Consider the following 17,920-nt stretch of genomic DNA (forward strand, 5'->3'; position numbering starts at 1 on the left):
TGAGTAGGTCGAGAGAGCTACTTAAATGGTTTTGGGCTACTCGTATACACAGCCAAATGTCTCAAAAGTGGTCGGAGTACCCACACTTTACGCCACCACTTGTGACTTTGTGATGAACTGTGTTGTACTTATTTATCCTTCTGGGTGTATAGAGGTGGTGGGTGGGTGGGTGGTTGGAGAGTTGGGATTTCAGAACCTGTCCACTGTTGCAATTGCCAAGCCGGGAGATCAAATTTAATCGATTCCCTCTGGGTTTAAAGTCTAGTGTGCTACCCATGACACCATGGCAGCGTCCCTTAGACCTGCTTAATTCCTCTAAAAGAAATGTAATGATAAACCCTTACCAGCTTGAGGTCCCCATGGACTACGCCGTTCTTCTTCAGGAAGGCCAGCACTTCCATCAGGGATCGGGCGTATCTCTTGACGGAGGACAGAGTAAATGCTCCGTTCGAGTTCACCACGTCAAAGAGGCTGCCCGCGCTGACAACGGAAAACGCACAACACACAGAGTGCAGGATGGTTAATTAAACACAGCATCAAGCACAAAGGCACCAGCACATCCACACATGCACGGCAAGTCCTAGAACACTAAAAGTGAGGTAAGACATTCGAGGTGTAACAATGCATGGAATACGTGCTGACTGCAGATAGTTGTTTTCTTTTTTGCAAACTGGTTACGAAATGGTTAATGCATCTGCTTCTTAACAATGCAGTGTAGCATAGCTAAGGATTGAGCACTGATCGAGATGAAGCAGCTGCCAAGCTTGTAGTTTTACACATCCTGTAAGTGTCACGCTTGTAATGGACTTAGTGTTCTTACTTGATGTAGTCCAACACGAGATAATGGTAATCTCCCACGACGAAGTTTTCCTCAAGCCGGATGATGCTTTTGTGTCTCAACATCTTGAGGAAGCCAGCCTCGTTATATACTTCCGCGTCCGTGACGCTGCGTGAAGAAATACAAACACTTCTGAGAATGTCGAAAATAGGATCATCATTAAAATAGAATTCTTCATGTCGAGGTAGGCACACGTGAGTTTGTGTTGCAGGAAAACTTTTCAGTGAAGATTGTGATGCACAATCATGACTTGGTCTCTCACCTTAATGTGGAGTCAATCATCTTGAGGGCCATCTCCTTGTGGTTCCTGTGGTCCCAGCATCTGAACACCTGGCCAAATGTTCCTTCACCCAGTTTTTCCAAAACCGCATAGCGATTGTTGAGGAGATTTGTCGCCATCTGGTCAAGAGGGAGTGGTGCAGAAGAGTGCAAGCAATCAGTACAAGTGGCCGTTTTGACAGTAGTTTCCTAACTCCTCATTACTCTTTAAATTGAAATTAGTTTCAATAAAAAAAAATCCACATGGGGTTAACTCAACCCGGCATGCCCCTTGGGTTCATTAAATAGGTTCGACTTTTTCAGTCGCTCAAACGGTGCTGGACAATTGTTGCACCCAGTCTCTTCAAATGTAAGTAAGTACAGCCCTGCAATTGCTTGCTCATACAGCTTATGGTGAAAGGGCCTCCACGAGAGGGATCTCTATAGAGTAGTCTATCTGCTCTTTCCCCCTAATGAGACGTATTGATAGAGGTGGGAGTCGCCACACTCGACCACATCACACACGACTTGCTGCCAAACTACCACCTGTGGTGTAACATTTTCACTTCTGGGTGAACATTAAATACACCCAAGAGGAGGACATCCGTGGAGATGGAGCAATGAAATCAGCTCGTTTTTAGATACTAGATGGATTGTTGCATCAAAGGACTTGTGGGAGATGGTAAAGGCTTATCAGGCCTTCATCCACCAATGAATTGATCATGTTTGATGATAGCCTTTATTTCCTGCTTGCATACATTCAGCAAGTTCACAACATTTCTCTCCCTTATCTACTCCTCTCATATCGCTAAATAGGTATCTTAAGTTTGGATATTTTGTCAACTCTCTTTTATAGTTATTTCTTGCCTATATATCTCATTCATACTATGTCTCTTGGCTACAACTCCTTACACCTCTAAATCTTATTTGTATCTAGTTTTATCTAATTGTACGACTTAATTTTGTCCGTATCTCATATCATATCCCTACATGTCTTTGTCTTGTTTGTGTCCTAATTTCATCTCTCTGCATCACCTATGTAGGTGTGATACACACGTGATAAAGCTAAATCACAGGCATAGGTATGCAGTACAGACAGGAAAAAGAGCTTCATAGCTCACCGGATTTCTCCAGCATAAATAAAGATTCTGATATCTTTGATTTGAAGCTTTCGTTACTGCAGGAATCCATACTCTCTGGTTCTTTCGGTAAAAGTCATGTAGATAGTAAAAAAAATAATGAAAGAAATCACGACGTTTCGGTCGCAACACAAGCGGCCGTCTTCAGGTGAGAAAAATTATCTGCTGTTGTGGTTTTATATAGGCACGGGGAGGAGGAGTTTGGCTGTAGAGAGGGGGAGGGTTTGTGGTGTGCATGGACGTGTAGGGCTGTAGAAATTAGCAAGTAAATTGACTTGTAGTCATCGGACAACAAGACACACGGGTGGGTGAGTGAAAATCAGAGAAGATGGATTCAGATTGAGCAATCATTGGAAGGATGTGATCAACTACGTTATATTTTAACTGCTATGATTTTCACTCACCCACCCGTGTGTCTTGTTGTCCGATGACTACAAGTCAATTTACTTGCTAATTTCTCCAGCCCCACCCGTCCATGCACACCACAAACCCTCCCCCTCTCCCCTGTGAACCTCTACAGCCAAACTCCTCCTCCCCCCCCCCGTGCCTAACCCCTACAGCCAAACTCCCCCCCCCCCCGTGCCTAACCCCTACAGGCAAACTCCCCCCCCCCCCCCCCCCCGTGCCTAACCCCTACAGGCAAACTCCCCCCCCCCCGTGCCTAACCCCTACAGGCAAACCCCCCCCCCCGTGCCTAACCCTACAGCCAAACTCCCCCCCCCCCGTGCCTAACCCTACAGGCAAACTCCTCCCCCCACCCCCCGTGCCTAACCCCTACAGCCAAACTCCTCCCCCCACCCCCCGTGCCTAACCCCTACAGGCAAACTCCTCCTCCCCGTGCCTATATAAAACCGCAACAGCAGATAATTATTCTCACCTGAAGACGGCCGCTTGTGTTGCGACCGAAACAGTTCGAAACTAGTAATTTTGGTCTATATAACAGCTTTATGTCTTCCTTAATAAATAAAACAGGTCCCTGCAGGGTGGGCTGGTAGGAACATTGGAATTTTGCGCAATTTTATTACACCCAACAGCACGAGATTTCACTTCGTTAAAGTATTGAAAGGGGACGGACGGACACATTAATCTATTGCAGGCTGGTACACTCAGTTTACAACTTCGTTCCTACCAGTATCAGATAACGTATAGTGTAGTGTGTAGTGTATAGTGTAGTGTATAGTGTAGTGTAGGTAAATTGTAGCATCCAAACTATGAAGAAAAGTGCGCTTGGGTAGGACACGTGGCTAGGAGGGATGTCGATGTTTAAGATGAATCGATGCTTAAAATAAGTCGATGTTTAAGATAAGTCGATGGTTAAGAATAAATCGATGTTTAAGATAAGTCGATGTTTAAGTGGATGTTTAAGATAAGTAAATGTTTAAGATAAGTCGATGTTTAAGATAAGTCGATGTTAAAGATAAGTAAATGTTTAAGATAAGTCGATGTTTAAGTGGATGTTTAAGATAAGATAAGTCGATGTTTAAGATAAGTCGATGTTTAAGTCAATGTTTAAGATAAGTAAATGTTTAAGATAAGTGGATGTTTAAGATAAGTCGATGTTAAAGATAAGTAAATGTTTAAGATAAGTCGATGTTTAAGATAAGTCGATGTTTAAGACAAGTCGATGTATTAGATAAGTCAATGATTAAGATCAGTCGATGTTAAGATAAGTCGATGTTCAAGATAAGTCGATGTTTAAGATAAGTCGATGTTCAAGATAAGTAATTTTTTAAGAAAAGTCGATGTTTAAGATAAATCGATGTTTAAGATAAGTAGATGTTTAAGATAAGTCAATGATTAAGATAAGTCGATGTTTAAGATAAGTAAATGTTTAAGAACAGCACGAGATTTCACTTCGTTAAAGTATTGAAAGGGGACGGACGGACACATGAATCTATTGCAGGCTGGTACACTCAGTTTACAACTTCGTTCCTACCAGTATAAAATAGATTCTTACCTTGCGTTGAGAAAAACAAAAATATCTTGAAGTTTGGAGACGCGATTCTGCTGCTCGCGGCCGTCGTGGGAGCCCAATCGCGTAGAAGTGAAGTCGCCCCGCCCACGTAATGACGCTACGCTGCCCAGCCCCTCCCCCTTCCGGCGTAGCCACGCCCCCTCCAAACTGTGGCCCCGCCCTCCCACGCCACTCTCCCAACACGGCCCCGCCCCTATGTCTCTCCCACTGTCACGGCTTCTGTACATAGACGCCCGCGTTCTGTATAAATATATTTCCCCAACTCTGTACATTTGTAAATATATACACGGAGTGAAACATTTCTGAACATCGATTTTAATGTATTTAATTCAGTGAATGCAGTGTGAACTGAAATATAGCTTTTGTGTTATGGTCGAAACGTGAGAATTTTTATTGTTTTTTATATATTTTATTATTTTATTGTTTCCCTTCAACGTGACTTTACCGAAAGAGCTAAGATTATGAAATATAGCTATTAATATGTATATCCCTGCTAACAGCGTCAGTTATATTTTAAAAATATGTAATGATAATATAACTTTTTTGCGAATGTTTTTATTATTGTGTTAGAGTTATACCAGCGATAATTGATCTAAATTATATGCGATATGAAGAAGGGCCATTTCGCAGACTATCCGTTTTCCTTTTCAGCGGTGTTAATGGCGAGTGTGTTGAGTTTTGTTTCGTGTTCGTTTTTGTTTGGCTGTTTTTGCTATAATTTCTATTTTCTGCACCGTTGTACATGTACATGTTTTCACTCTATCGCTTTTGTCATGTTGGTGACCCAGGTCTTGCGCTCTTCTCACCTGGTGAGCCTAAACGTCAAACCCAATCAACGAATCGTTCATTCTTTACACATCGATAGACACCCCTGTATCTTGTTCAACTTTTCCATACCTTAATTTTGTAACCTAATTACGATCCAAACTTGATTTGAAGCTTTCTTGACTGCAGGAATGACTCTTTGGTTCTTTCGGTAAAGTCACGTAGAAAGAAAATAAAATAAACAATAGAATGACATTTCGAGTCCTATTCGGCCGTCTGAAATGCTTTCTTTACGATATTAGGAAACCACTGGTGATATGCACTTTTAAATCTAGATTAAAAACTAACTTATAAAAAAAATGTGTTTAGTTTGTCCTTCCCCCGCATCTCCAATTAGCACGGTTGAATGCAGACGGTGCGAAATAAGTTCAACAACAACCTCCATTCGTGACTCCGTGGCGGTGACATCACCACGGTGATTATGCCAGGCGAAGTGCACTTTAACGTGAGGCGACTGGCTGATTGCACCACCTGTGCACCCAACTGTGCCCACCTACTATGTTTAGCCACCTGGCGCTTGCTCGGGTTTGTGAGCGTCGCTCCATAGCCCTCCGTTCATGCTGAAGGGCGACTGCCTCCAACTACCCAGTAGCGTCCTTCACAAGCCTCCTCCACAGAGGCCGATCTTGACACCGCTGGTACCAGTCATCGGAAAGCACACTTAGCTCTACATCCTCTTGTACCACATGATTGCATCTCTTCTCGAGCCCCTGCCACGTCCATTTGGCCCCCTCTATCTGGCTAAACAAAAGCTATTTAGGCATGCGGTGGCTGTACATGCAGGCTCTATAACCCAGCCAACGCAGCCTTGCCTGCCGGAGCTCACCGATTAACTTTGTCGAGCTCTTTCAAGGATTTGTGAGGTCCTCACACAATCCAGCCTGGCTAAACCCAGGATGGATCGTAGGCATGCCAGCCTGAATGTGTCTTACTGGCGAAGATGTTCCATTGGGGGGGGGGGGGTCCGCTTTTCCGCAAGAATACAGGAGGGCATGACGGTGGCCGTGAATACCCGAGGCTTCATGTGGAGCAACAGACCAGGAAGCTTCCACACAGCTTTACCCAGCCGATGAACAGATGCCACTCGACTGATTCGGAGTGAGACTTCTGCTATCAAATCGGAGCTGGTCATAAGCACACTACCCATGTATGGAAAACTCTCCACTCTCTCGACAACTGCCCCATCACCAATCGGGAGTTGAGGGGGTGGAGTGTTTGATGGCACAAAATACCCAGCCAGGTGCTTAGTTTTGGTGGGGCTGATGGTAAGTTTATAGCACGCTCCAGGTCTAGCAGCAGCGCTTCCAACTTCTTCTAAGTGAACAGCAATCACTAGATCATCAGCATAATGATTGTGAGCAGTCAGGGACTCCAAAAGCATGAAGAAAAAAGTTCAACATTCATTACCACTCCCCACCTTAAACACCTACACACACAGCGACAAAAGACACGTTTGACAAAGTCCCTCCTGCAGGAGAGAAGGCTTAAAAACGTGAAACCAAATTTATTTTTACATCATTTCTTTGCGGTCTACTTGTCAGCACCACAACAACCATGTGGGAACAAGTCATTAAACTGGTAATGCAGGGGGTGCAGGGTTATCAAAAAAGCTTGCGCTTATGTGTGCACATGTGAGTGCTAACATCTATGTTCATGTGATTCTGTTAGAGTGCATGGGCATTGCACGTGTGAAAACTTATTATTTACACGCGCAGGACATGAGTTTCTCATTATTTGATGGAAAGTATTAAAGCTGGTTTATCACTCATTTTGCTGGTGATGCTCAATGTAGCTAGCTGTAGCTGGTATTATCAGCTGTTAATGATAATGTGAGATGATGTTGGTGACACTGGGTGTGTTTTGGGGTGTTGCCGTTGAGTCTGGGTGTTACTGGCCACACAGGGTACTTGTATCCGTGTGTTGTTAACGTCGCAGTTACAGGAGACCCTGTGTGACTCGAGCAGTTGGTATAAACTACGCGTCTTATTTGTACTCTGGTAGACTTTAGGAGTTGCTGTGAACTGTGTTGTTAGAATTTACTGGCCGAACAGATGTCGCTATCAACTCCCATGTATTGTTAGATACTCCAGTTGACTCGGTGTTGCTGTTAACTGCGTGTTGTTCGAATTCGCCAGTTGATCCTGGATGTTGCTGTTAATTGCGTTTGTTGTTGATGTCGCCTCGTATCAATGGGAGACGTTTGTTGTCCGCCCTGCACCAATGCCAGTTCACTCCCCTCCAGGACTCTCACCGCCTCTCTTCACATCTTCATTTTTTCGGCCACGCCTGCCGGAAGCCTCCCCTGCATCACGGAGAAGTGAGCAACCGCGGGTCGCACTGGGATGAAAAGTGGAACACTCCCGACCCACATACCGGCCGCTCAATATAGGACCACAGAGCTTGAGCAATTGTTGGCACTGGTTCTGGCTATTTACCCCGCTTGTCTGTGTATTATCATGCCTCCACGCGAAAACTGCATGTGTTACAAATTCTACCACGTTTATAGATGGAATTTTCATGCAAGATGCTAAATACATGCAGAATATTATTTTTAAGATGTGGAGGGACACACACACATGGAAATGCAAGCATCAGGATTTGAGGACACAGATAGTGACCAGTGAATAAATTAAGAGAACAGCCGCCATTGAGTGATGTGACCGTAGCAGCTGTGCCAGGTTAGGTGCATTTTGAGATTATGGAACACAAAATCACCCACATGGAGATATGCAGACATGTGCTTGGCACAGAGGCACATGAAAACGAATGGTTCTTCAGAAATATTATCTGGCGGGCTACAAAAAGTTAGCGATGTAATATCACGTGCCACGCGTACATGTTACGTCACATGACTTATTTACGTCATAATGTCAGCTATGTGACAGCTAATCACCATAGTTTGTCTCCAACTCTCATCCCTATCTCTTGTATATCACTTTTCATCTCACTAACCTGTATCTACAGGTTTCCACAGTTGATTCAGGTTTGGTTTGTGCGATTTCACGTATATGCGACTTACCTATTTCTCCACAAAATTCGCTACATGTCTTTTGAACTCACTCTATATGCCACTTTGCGGTCAGATGTGACACAACATTGCATGTGTACGTATATACTACTCGGCAGGACGCTGTCTTGTGCGGTTTTACTTTGTGTGCCCTTTTTTTTGGAACGTATCCACCGCATAAAGTGAGGGAAACCTGTATTTATACCTCGGCAGGCCACTACAAAAGCCTTCACGGGCCAGATGTGCCAGTGGGAGAACCCTGTGTGATGACATGTGCTATAACGCATCGGTGACACACCGACACGCACGGTAACAATGCTACAGGGGGGCACGTGAAGACACAAGCAGACACGAAGTACCACTGACACAAAGCAACACTGTTGACACCGTTGACACTGAGACACACAAAGGCAAGCAGATGCATGTGCAGACACAAAGGCATACGTATACACAGGAACACACGTGAAAATGCACGGAACCGTGATCTATGATCTAAAGGAAGACGCAGCATGCGTAGTGACACGGAGGGACATGGGGACATGCGGGGAACTAACCGAGAGAAGGTGGGACATTACAGAGACGTGTGCGTACACATTTAGACATGCGGCGACCCACAGGGACACACAAGGACACGTGGGGTAAACATTTAGATATGCAAGGTCCGACGCGGACACAAAAGACACGTGAATGCACGTAGGGCGACGTAGGTGATGGGAGAGGGATCTCCAACCGGCCACTGTGTCCCTGCATGTACGTCATGCCCCGTGCCGATCCTCTGAAGACTGTACGACCACCTTGCCCCCGCCCGCACAACTTATGCTGCACAAACACACAACGGATACACGCAAATGTGTACTCAACATCAAACACACACCACACAATGTGCATTCATGCGCACAACAGACACCACGCACACGACACAAAAAGCACGCGGAGCACAAAGATTCAACACACTGCGCAATGCACTACACGACGTGTATCGTGGTAATGGTGGTGGGAATGAAGATGATGTTGACAGTGGTACCAATGAATGTGGTTATGATGGTGGTGACGGCATTAATGATGGTGTTAATGACGTTAAAGGTGAAGGCAACACTGGTTACAGAGATGATGGCAATGGTGTTGATGGTGACGGTAACGGTGATGGTGATGAATATGGTGGTTATGACAGTGATCATGGTAGCGGTGATGGTGTTAAAAGTAGTGGAGATAATACTTTAGTTGTAGGGGTGATGGTTGTGTTATTGATGGTGATGGTGATGACAATGATAGTGGTGATGATGGTGATGAATATGGGAGTTATGATAGTGATGTTGGTAGCAGTGATGGTCATGATGGTGATGATGGTGATGATGGTAGCTGTAATGGTGTTGATGGTAGTGGTGATGGTGATAAAACTGTAATATTAGGGGTGGTGATGGTGTGATGACAATGGTAGTGGTGGTTATGATGGCGACGATGATGATAGCGGTGATGTTAAGTACGTACGCACCTTGTCCTGCCGAGTCGTGTGTCTGTTCTGATCTCTTCCTCGAGAGCACCCCCGGCTGGAACAGGGAACAACTCGCTCACTCGCCCACTCAAACTCGCTCACATTGACCTTCACATACCCACCCTCACACATTGACCTTACCTGTGAAGATGTGTGTGTGTGCGTATCTGTGAAGATGTGCGTTTTTCCCACGATGATGTACATGTGCGCGTGTCTGTGTACCTGTGAAGATGTGGATGTGCACGTATGCACTTGTGAAGATGTGTGTGTACCTGTGAAGATGTGAGCGTCGGCCTCCGTGTACTCATGGGGGGTGAAGTCATCTGGCACGAGTGGTGGCGCTGGCAATGAGGCCGAGTCCGCGCGCTGCCTTTTCCCTCCGACCTCCGTGACCTCGGCTGCCCCCGGTGCCTCTCTACGTGTGGCACCCTGCCCATGGAAAGGGGTAAGGGAGAGGCCGAACGAGAGAGAATGAAGGCAACACAGTGGGAGGGGGTGGGGAGAGCGGCAGTGGGGAGGTATTCTGGTTTGTGTCGGATTTTTGTCTTTTCCCCCAATGTTATCCCCACGATGCTACCAGCATCAAGTCACGAGTCACAGGATAGGGTATCGATTCGTTAACCCTCGTCGAGTTATCACCAGCGCACCAGGGAAAGAAAAAACAGTTTATTTCATTATTATTTACTCCTTACCTTTCTTATGCGATTCCCTGTGCACTTTATTTTTCATGCGGTTGCAATTTATTTTGCTCAGTCGGTGTAAGCCGCCGAGTTCGCGACGGGTTTCTTTTTACATTTTTATTGCTCTATGCCCATGTACCATTCCCATTCCGCTGTGATGCGCACCGATGCCCACTTTATTGACGGCAAAAATTTGCACGCCACGACGTAATTCGCTGAAACACATGCAGAATGTTCACAAGAATAACGCATCTGAATTCGTATGCAATTTTGTAAGCAATGTCTACCCCAACACAGGCTGGTGTTCAGATGGAATGGGAAAGGGCAGCAGTGAGTGGGGAGGGGCTGGGTGGGTGGGGACTTAAGGGCACCAGGAGGGGCCGGGTCCCACGAAGCCCAGTCACAAACGCAAGGCCCGGGGGTGCAGGTCCTGCAACAGGTTCCCAGTTCACACTCTTTGGTTCTATTCGGTAAAGTCACGTAGGTAAAAAATAAAACAACAAAAATCACGACGTTTCGGCCACAACACAAGCGGTTGAAACGTCGAGTTTTTTGTTGTTTAATTTTTTACCTACGTGACTTTACCGAATAGAACCAAAGAGTATGGATCCTTGCAGTCACGAAAGCTTCAAATCTAGGTTCCCAGTTCCCCCATTGGCCGTGGAAACGCCGGAGCGCGAGTGAGCGGGGCGCACCTGTTTCTGCTCTCGCACAGTCGGTACGGCGACCGGCTCCTCTTGAGGGCGCTCCACCTTCATCTTCTTCTCCGCTGCAGACACGGGGATCCGTCACTCATGGCGCGTGCATGCAGTAGTGTGCTGGTTAATGCACTGCAAACCCAGTGACCTGATTTCAATTCCCGCTTCCGATCAACAGCAATGGCAAATATTTGATCAAGTCCTGGGTCTCCCCGAGGTCGACGGAGCCTTAAATGAGTACCGGGCACGATGTGTAATCATCAGTGCTGGGGAAACAAAGGCAGCCGAGCCTGGTGTTGACTACCCACCCCTCGTGTAATCCTGGATCTTCAGAGATGCTTGCTAACAGCACTTGCCCCAAGTCTGTTAAAGGTGATACGATTTTTCTTTTTGTCGTGTTTGTGAGCAACGCCTTGACTTCTGTACGTGTCTGCATGTGTGTGTGTGTGTGCACATGCAAGTGTTTTGCGACTGCTGGATTAGTGCATGTCTCTGTGTTCATGGTGTGTGTGTGTGTGTGCCTTCACCGTGTTTGGCTTTTGCAGGCTGTGCAGAGCTCTTCTTTGGTTTCTCTGGCGCTTTCATCAGTTTCCAGCGACTACAGATCTACAGAGACGGGTGAGATAGCACTCAACGGGTTCTCATCACTCACTCAGTCAACTACTTAAACACTCATTCACTTACTCAGCCACTCAGGTACTCGTTCAACGATCCAACCACTCATGCACTCAACTACACTCTCTCACCTACCCAAGCACTCACTCAACCATTCATTCACCCACTCATCTGCTCAAACATGCACTCAAATAACCACAATCACCAAACCACTAAAATTCCTCACTCAGAACCCATCCGCACGTGTGCACAAGTGGTTTGTGAAATGGAATGATGGAGATAATGATGATGGAGATGATGATGTGAGCAAGATGTTAGCACACAACATCCACGTGTTACCTCAAACACTTTTGAGTTGGGATCCAATTTCTTTTCTTGAAATGGCAGAGATTTCCCGTCACTGGATGGTAGATACTGCAAGCACAAGCACATGAACAGATGCACAAGCGAACTAGCACACACGCGCAAGGAAACAAACAAACGACCCTGTGCATGTCCTATTTTATTTTCAATCACTTCCTCAAGTCCCCACGTCTTCATGTTTCCAGGCTTTCTGCGTCAATGAAGACCGTTTTATCCAAATCCTAAGTGACCCCGTGTTACGTGTGACCCTGTGCTAATATTGTGTCTTTATGCCTCCTATCTGTCTCTCATTTACCATGCCTCCTGTGTGTTCCCCACGTCCCTAAGTCGCTTGTATCGCTGCATTGTCTTGGTGTCCTTGTAATTCCCGTGTCTCAAAGTCCATGTATCTCCTTGGCACTCAACTACCCCTGTGCCTCCACATGTCCCTGTCTCCCCATGTCTCACCATGCCAAAGGGGTTGACGAACGTCTGCAGGACACGCGCTGCCTTCATCTGGGACGTGGAGCTCTGAGCAGTGCGAGCCTCGTTCTGCTGCTCTTCGCTGTCCTGCACACCACAGCAGAGCGCAGAGCGCTACAGCACATCGCAGCGCACTACAACAACATGACAGCAATTTCAGCACAGCTCAGAATGCGACAACACACAAGAGAACGCACAGAACGCCCCAGCACATGATGGCTAACACAGCAAACACAGCACGGTACAGAAAGCTACAGCACACGAGATCACACACACAGTGCTTTCGCCAGCGGTGTGGGAGATGAGACATGGGTTGGTTGTGGTCGTGTGAGGATGGTGGGCTCACGTCAATCAGGGTGAGGACCGGGCGCGTGGCAGGCACCGCCCTCCGTGCTCCCTCCACTGCACCACACAAAGACAAAAGTCAAAGATCCTCAATATAGCCTTGAAAAGACTTTCAGGGCAAGTGCTGTTAGCGAGCATCTACGAAGGTCAGCACAGAACACGAAGGGGATAGGAGGACCAACACTACACCCAGCCACCTTTGTCTCCCCAGTGCTGATGCTTTACACGCACTGAGTACTCATTTAAGGCTGAATTAATCTAAGGGAGCCCCAGGACCAGTTTAGATATTCGTCACCGGTGTTGGCCATAAGCAGCAATCGAACTTGGGTCGCCAGGTTAATAGTGCAGCACGCTAACCAGCTAAACAACTGCTGTTCGTCGTGACCGGGAACGGAACTTAGGCCATCAGGATCGTGCCACTACACACTACCACTGCACAACCGTTCTCTAGTGACATACAGACATACGCTAGCACAGAAGATGCACAGAGATACAGACTGAAGAATACACACGTGAACACACACACCCACACACGCGCAATAATATACAGGGCCACACACCTGTTGCAACCGCTGACACACAAGACATACGCATGCAGACAGGCAAATAAAGACACGTTAACAGAAACACAGGAATGAATACACACACATATGAATGGAAATGCACGCAATTGAACACAGACATAGACACAAAGATAGTGAAATAAATAATACGCACATACACGCAGCAGCCAAAGAAGGGTCATTGCTTAAAAATCACCTATTATGTAAGTTTTACTTTTAGGACAATGTTACTGAAAAGTATTTTGTTATTTTTGCTTGTGCCCCACTGTAAATGCAGTCAGGACATTATTTGTTATGTCACTAAATTATGTTTAATTTGTACACAGAACATGGCAATTATTTGTATGATTACTACTCAAATTATGAGTGTGATATTAAAAAACAGCACAGTATTTTTTTCATGTCAATATAATGAAATCTACTCGTGACAGGCTAGGTGTACACATCACTGTCACGAATAAAAAAATATAATCCATATCATGAACTTTGCCGATATAACCAGCACAACTAAGTGTGAGCTACCTTCAGTACCGTGCCTTGTGATTGGCTGCCTGTCGTCCAATGATAAGCCATCGTGAGGACAGAAGAGAGGATTTTCCAATCGCTGTCAAAACACAGAAGAAAATTGATTGAACAATCAGTGCCACACTAGGGTGGGCATACAAATGATACCATTAATGTCACCTTTGGGGGATTGAAACATCTAGAATGTACTTTCAGGGTCAGGCCATGAACCAACAATCACACAGGGGTGTCAACCTACACAACAATCGGAACATTATTCACACTCTAAGGACGGACATGAACTGAGCTCCTCATTGTCACGACGGTTTGGGGACGTGGAATTTAAAAAAAGAACCACAAATGAGAGTTCTGTGCCGAATGAGAAAATGAGATGTAGAGTTGATAATCGCAAGTAAAGAGGGAATTTGTGTGATGAGTTTTGGTCTCTGGTCACCTCTGTCCGGGTGATGAATATTCTCGATGGAGCCTTGATGGGCGTTTCGCTCTGCGGGAACAGCAGCAAAGATTATTAAACAAACGCAACCTTTACTGCAACGAGTCATTATTTTTGCAGTCACTTGTGCCTAGTTGTGAGCATCAACTCGCTACATTTGTGAACGTCGTTTAACCACGGGTGGCTGAAACTCCCAAGATCCAAAACCTAGGATCTTAGCCGGGTGGTGTTGGTGGCAAAGTCCTGTAACCCAGCACTATGGAGGCAACAAGGGTGGGTGGATCACACAAATGTTGTTAAACTCCCTTCCCATTGCTTTTCAGGTGTCATAGCATGGCCTGCTAGAAGGGGGTACAGCAAAGGTTGACTTCATCTATTCGTTCTGTATGGGATTGACTGTTGCCTCCTCGCATGTGTGGGTTTTCTCCAGGAACTCCGGTTCCCTCCCATATGTAAACACTCATTAATTGGTTGATAACACCTTCATATATAGACGACCACAAAGTTTGGGGGGAAATTTGGCACAGGCTCACCTCCTGGTAGCCTTTCCCGCTCGTCTGTGGTTCCTCCTCACGCCTCTGAGTCGTTCTCTCGCTTCGAGTGAGCGAATAATGTGCAGTGTCACAAGTTAAAAAAAATATTATTGAAGCAGTGCCGGATCATTGTGTTTGACCCAGTATTGGCCCCAGGAGCCACCCAGTCACCACCTATATTAAATCCATACTCTTTGGTTCTTTCGGTAAAGTCAGGTAGGTAGAAAAACAATAGATCACGACGTTTCGATCGCAACACAAGCAATCGTCATCAGGTGGGACAACCACACCAACTGCTGAAGACAGATGACGATTGCTTGTGTTGCGATCGAAACGTCGTGATCTATTATTTTTCTACCTACGTGACTTTACCGAAAGAACCAAAGAGTATGGATTCCTGCAATCACGAAAAGCTTCAAATCAAGATTATATTAAATGTTTGATTATATTTATTTATGAACATTCTGCCTCTGACCACTCGCTATCCCTCTCCCCCTATGACTTTCAGTCTCTGTCTCCCACTCTCTTTTGTCTCTGTTCTCGTTCTCCGACTCTCTTGCCCTATCTATCCTTCATCCGTATCTCAACCCTGGCCGTCCATTATGAACCCCTCGCTGCTCCACCGAGCCGCCTCCGCTTCTGCGCTCACCTTTATGAGCGGGACGAGGCGTGCCTGCTTGACGAGCTGCCATAGCTCATTGGCGTTCTGCCTCACGAGGGGCGGCACCGGATTGCAGCACGCGAGCACGCCCTGCAGCTCCCTGCGTCGGCAACGACGATGTCAACATGTTAGAGCAGCGACACGCGTCACAACACAGCGCCAGAGCAATGCAACATCACGGCAAAACCACGTCACAGCAACAACACAATCTCACAGAAACAGCACAACGTTACAACAAGCCAGCAGTCCCTCTGTCTTGCATCAAACAGCAATGGCGTGGACTAGGGTGCATATAGCCGTTGATACTGGCAAAAGCATAGCCGTTCAAGATGGCGTACATATATCCTATTCATGCTGGTGCACATACGTATATTGTTCATTCTGGCGTACGTGCGTATAGGCAGCTCAGGTTAGTCTATGTATGTATAACCTGTTCATCCTGGCGTACGTATGTATATTGTGTTCAGGCTGGCATACGTACGTAAAGCCTGTCTTGTCTGGCGTACGTATATATAGCCTGGTCATTATCAGGATCATACTAACCAATGCTATTACCACAATGCAACCTTCATCATCACCATCATACTATCACCATATCCATATCATCACCAGCATCCAGATCACCATCCACATCAAAACATTATGAGTGGCACCACCATCAACACTATCACTACCACTCTCACTACTACCAGCACAATCATCAGCCACCACCACTATTACCAACAACAAGAACAGGCGCCATATGCCAATAAGTGGCGGTGACATCACCACGGCGGTTGTCCCAGGCCAGGTGCACTCCGAAGCCACGTGCAGTGTCGAAGGCTCGCTAACAGGAGCTCACGGAACAGAGCCAGGTGCCATGGGTTGACTGACTGCAATGACTTGGGCAGATGCACGCGACTGTGCGAACTTGCTGCATTTTAGCCGCCCGGCACTCCGCTCTGTATTGTGAGCATCGCTCCTCTGCCCTTCGTTGTTGTTGGAGGGCGAATATTACCACCACTGTCAATACCATCATGGGTATCACTCGCACCACCATCCCAACTGTCCCTGCCACCACCGGCCCCACCACCACCGTGCGCGGCTTACCGAGGCATCTCCTCTGCGATCTTCATGAGCATGTGGTTTGGGAGGACGTATCTGTGACAGCAGGAGCACAACACACACCGGTCAGGCCAGGGCACTATGCACGTCGCAGCAATAACAATAATCACACAGGCCGTACAAGCCCAACAACGCAACAGCTACAGAAATCGTACTACGCAACCATTGACCTACGGCACTGGAATGTGCAGTTTCTACAACTGGTTCAGGATCGCGATCAGGTAAATTAAAAAGTGCTGCGTCGTACACCCCAGTGTTTTACTGTGCTATATTATAAAACACCCGTGTATCGATATTTCCATTTTAACGTGCAATTTTATTGAGGGACTGTGTGTTGTTTTGGTGCGGTCTTGGATCGTTTTTGTTGTTGTTTTGCTGCCTTGCCCTAGAGTCCATTGAGTGTTAAAAAATCTACAGTAATTCATGTAATTATGCAATTTGTACTTATATACTTTATATTCATAAATATTTCGCTACTCTGGACATCTGTGATAAAGAGTTCATAGCTCATCGGATTCCAACAGTCTAAATAAATATTCTGATAAATCAAGATAAAGATTTTGAACGCTGTGGTGTTGTTCTGTTTGCTGTGTTATTATACGCTGTCGGAAAGTCCCGTGCTTTGCTGCACTATGCTATGCAGTGCAGTACACGGCTATTTCAGCGCCGCGGGTGCTCTCACCCCGTGCTCTCGTCCTCGGCGCGTGCCGTGCGGTCGCGCCAGGCGTACAGGAGCCGGGCGGCGCTGCTCTGCTGCACATCCAGTGGCTGCTTGTGCTTGTGCAGCAGCTTCAGGTAGGAGTCCTCGGTGAACACCGGCTTGTGGTAGCGCTGAGACACACACACAGGGAGAGAGAGGGAGATGGAACCACGCAAGTAGTGACAGCGGCAGCAATAATTACCAGGGTTGTTAAAACGATCATCGGTTAACTGGTAATTGTTTTCAGCATCAATTACCAGTTCTGAAAGTCGGTAACCAATGTTTCCAGTGGGAATTTTTACCGCGAATGCACTAATTAGGATGCATGAACATTAAAACGGTACGGCGGGCCCGAATCACCACATTGAACATAAATCGGCATTTTGCGACCCCCTCCACTGCCACTGTGTAGCATATTTTTACGTTCCAGGGACTCTATGAGATGATAGGACAATAGTCTACACACATTACACCATGAACTATATTACTTCGTTGATCTAGTTAAAAAGATAAAAATATTCTCTGTTTATTGCTCGAGGCCTTGTAACGGAATAAACAATATTTTTTGAGGGGTGGGAAAACTGTCCCGATCGAGAGTGAGAGTGGTGGATTTGCTTACAAAGATAGGCTTGTAACTTGCTCACTGGTGGAGACAGTGGGGGGTGGGGTGTCACGTGCCCCCCCAATGATCCGATCGAAATCCC

The sequence above is a fragment of the Petromyzon marinus genome, chromosome 46, assembly GCF_048934315.1.
Source record: "Petromyzon marinus isolate PM22_M1 ecotype Great Lakes invasive population chromosome 46, UKy_Petmar_22M1.pri1.0, whole genome shotgun sequence".
NCBI lineage: Eukaryota > Metazoa > Chordata > Hyperoartia > Petromyzontiformes > Petromyzontidae > Petromyzon > Petromyzon marinus.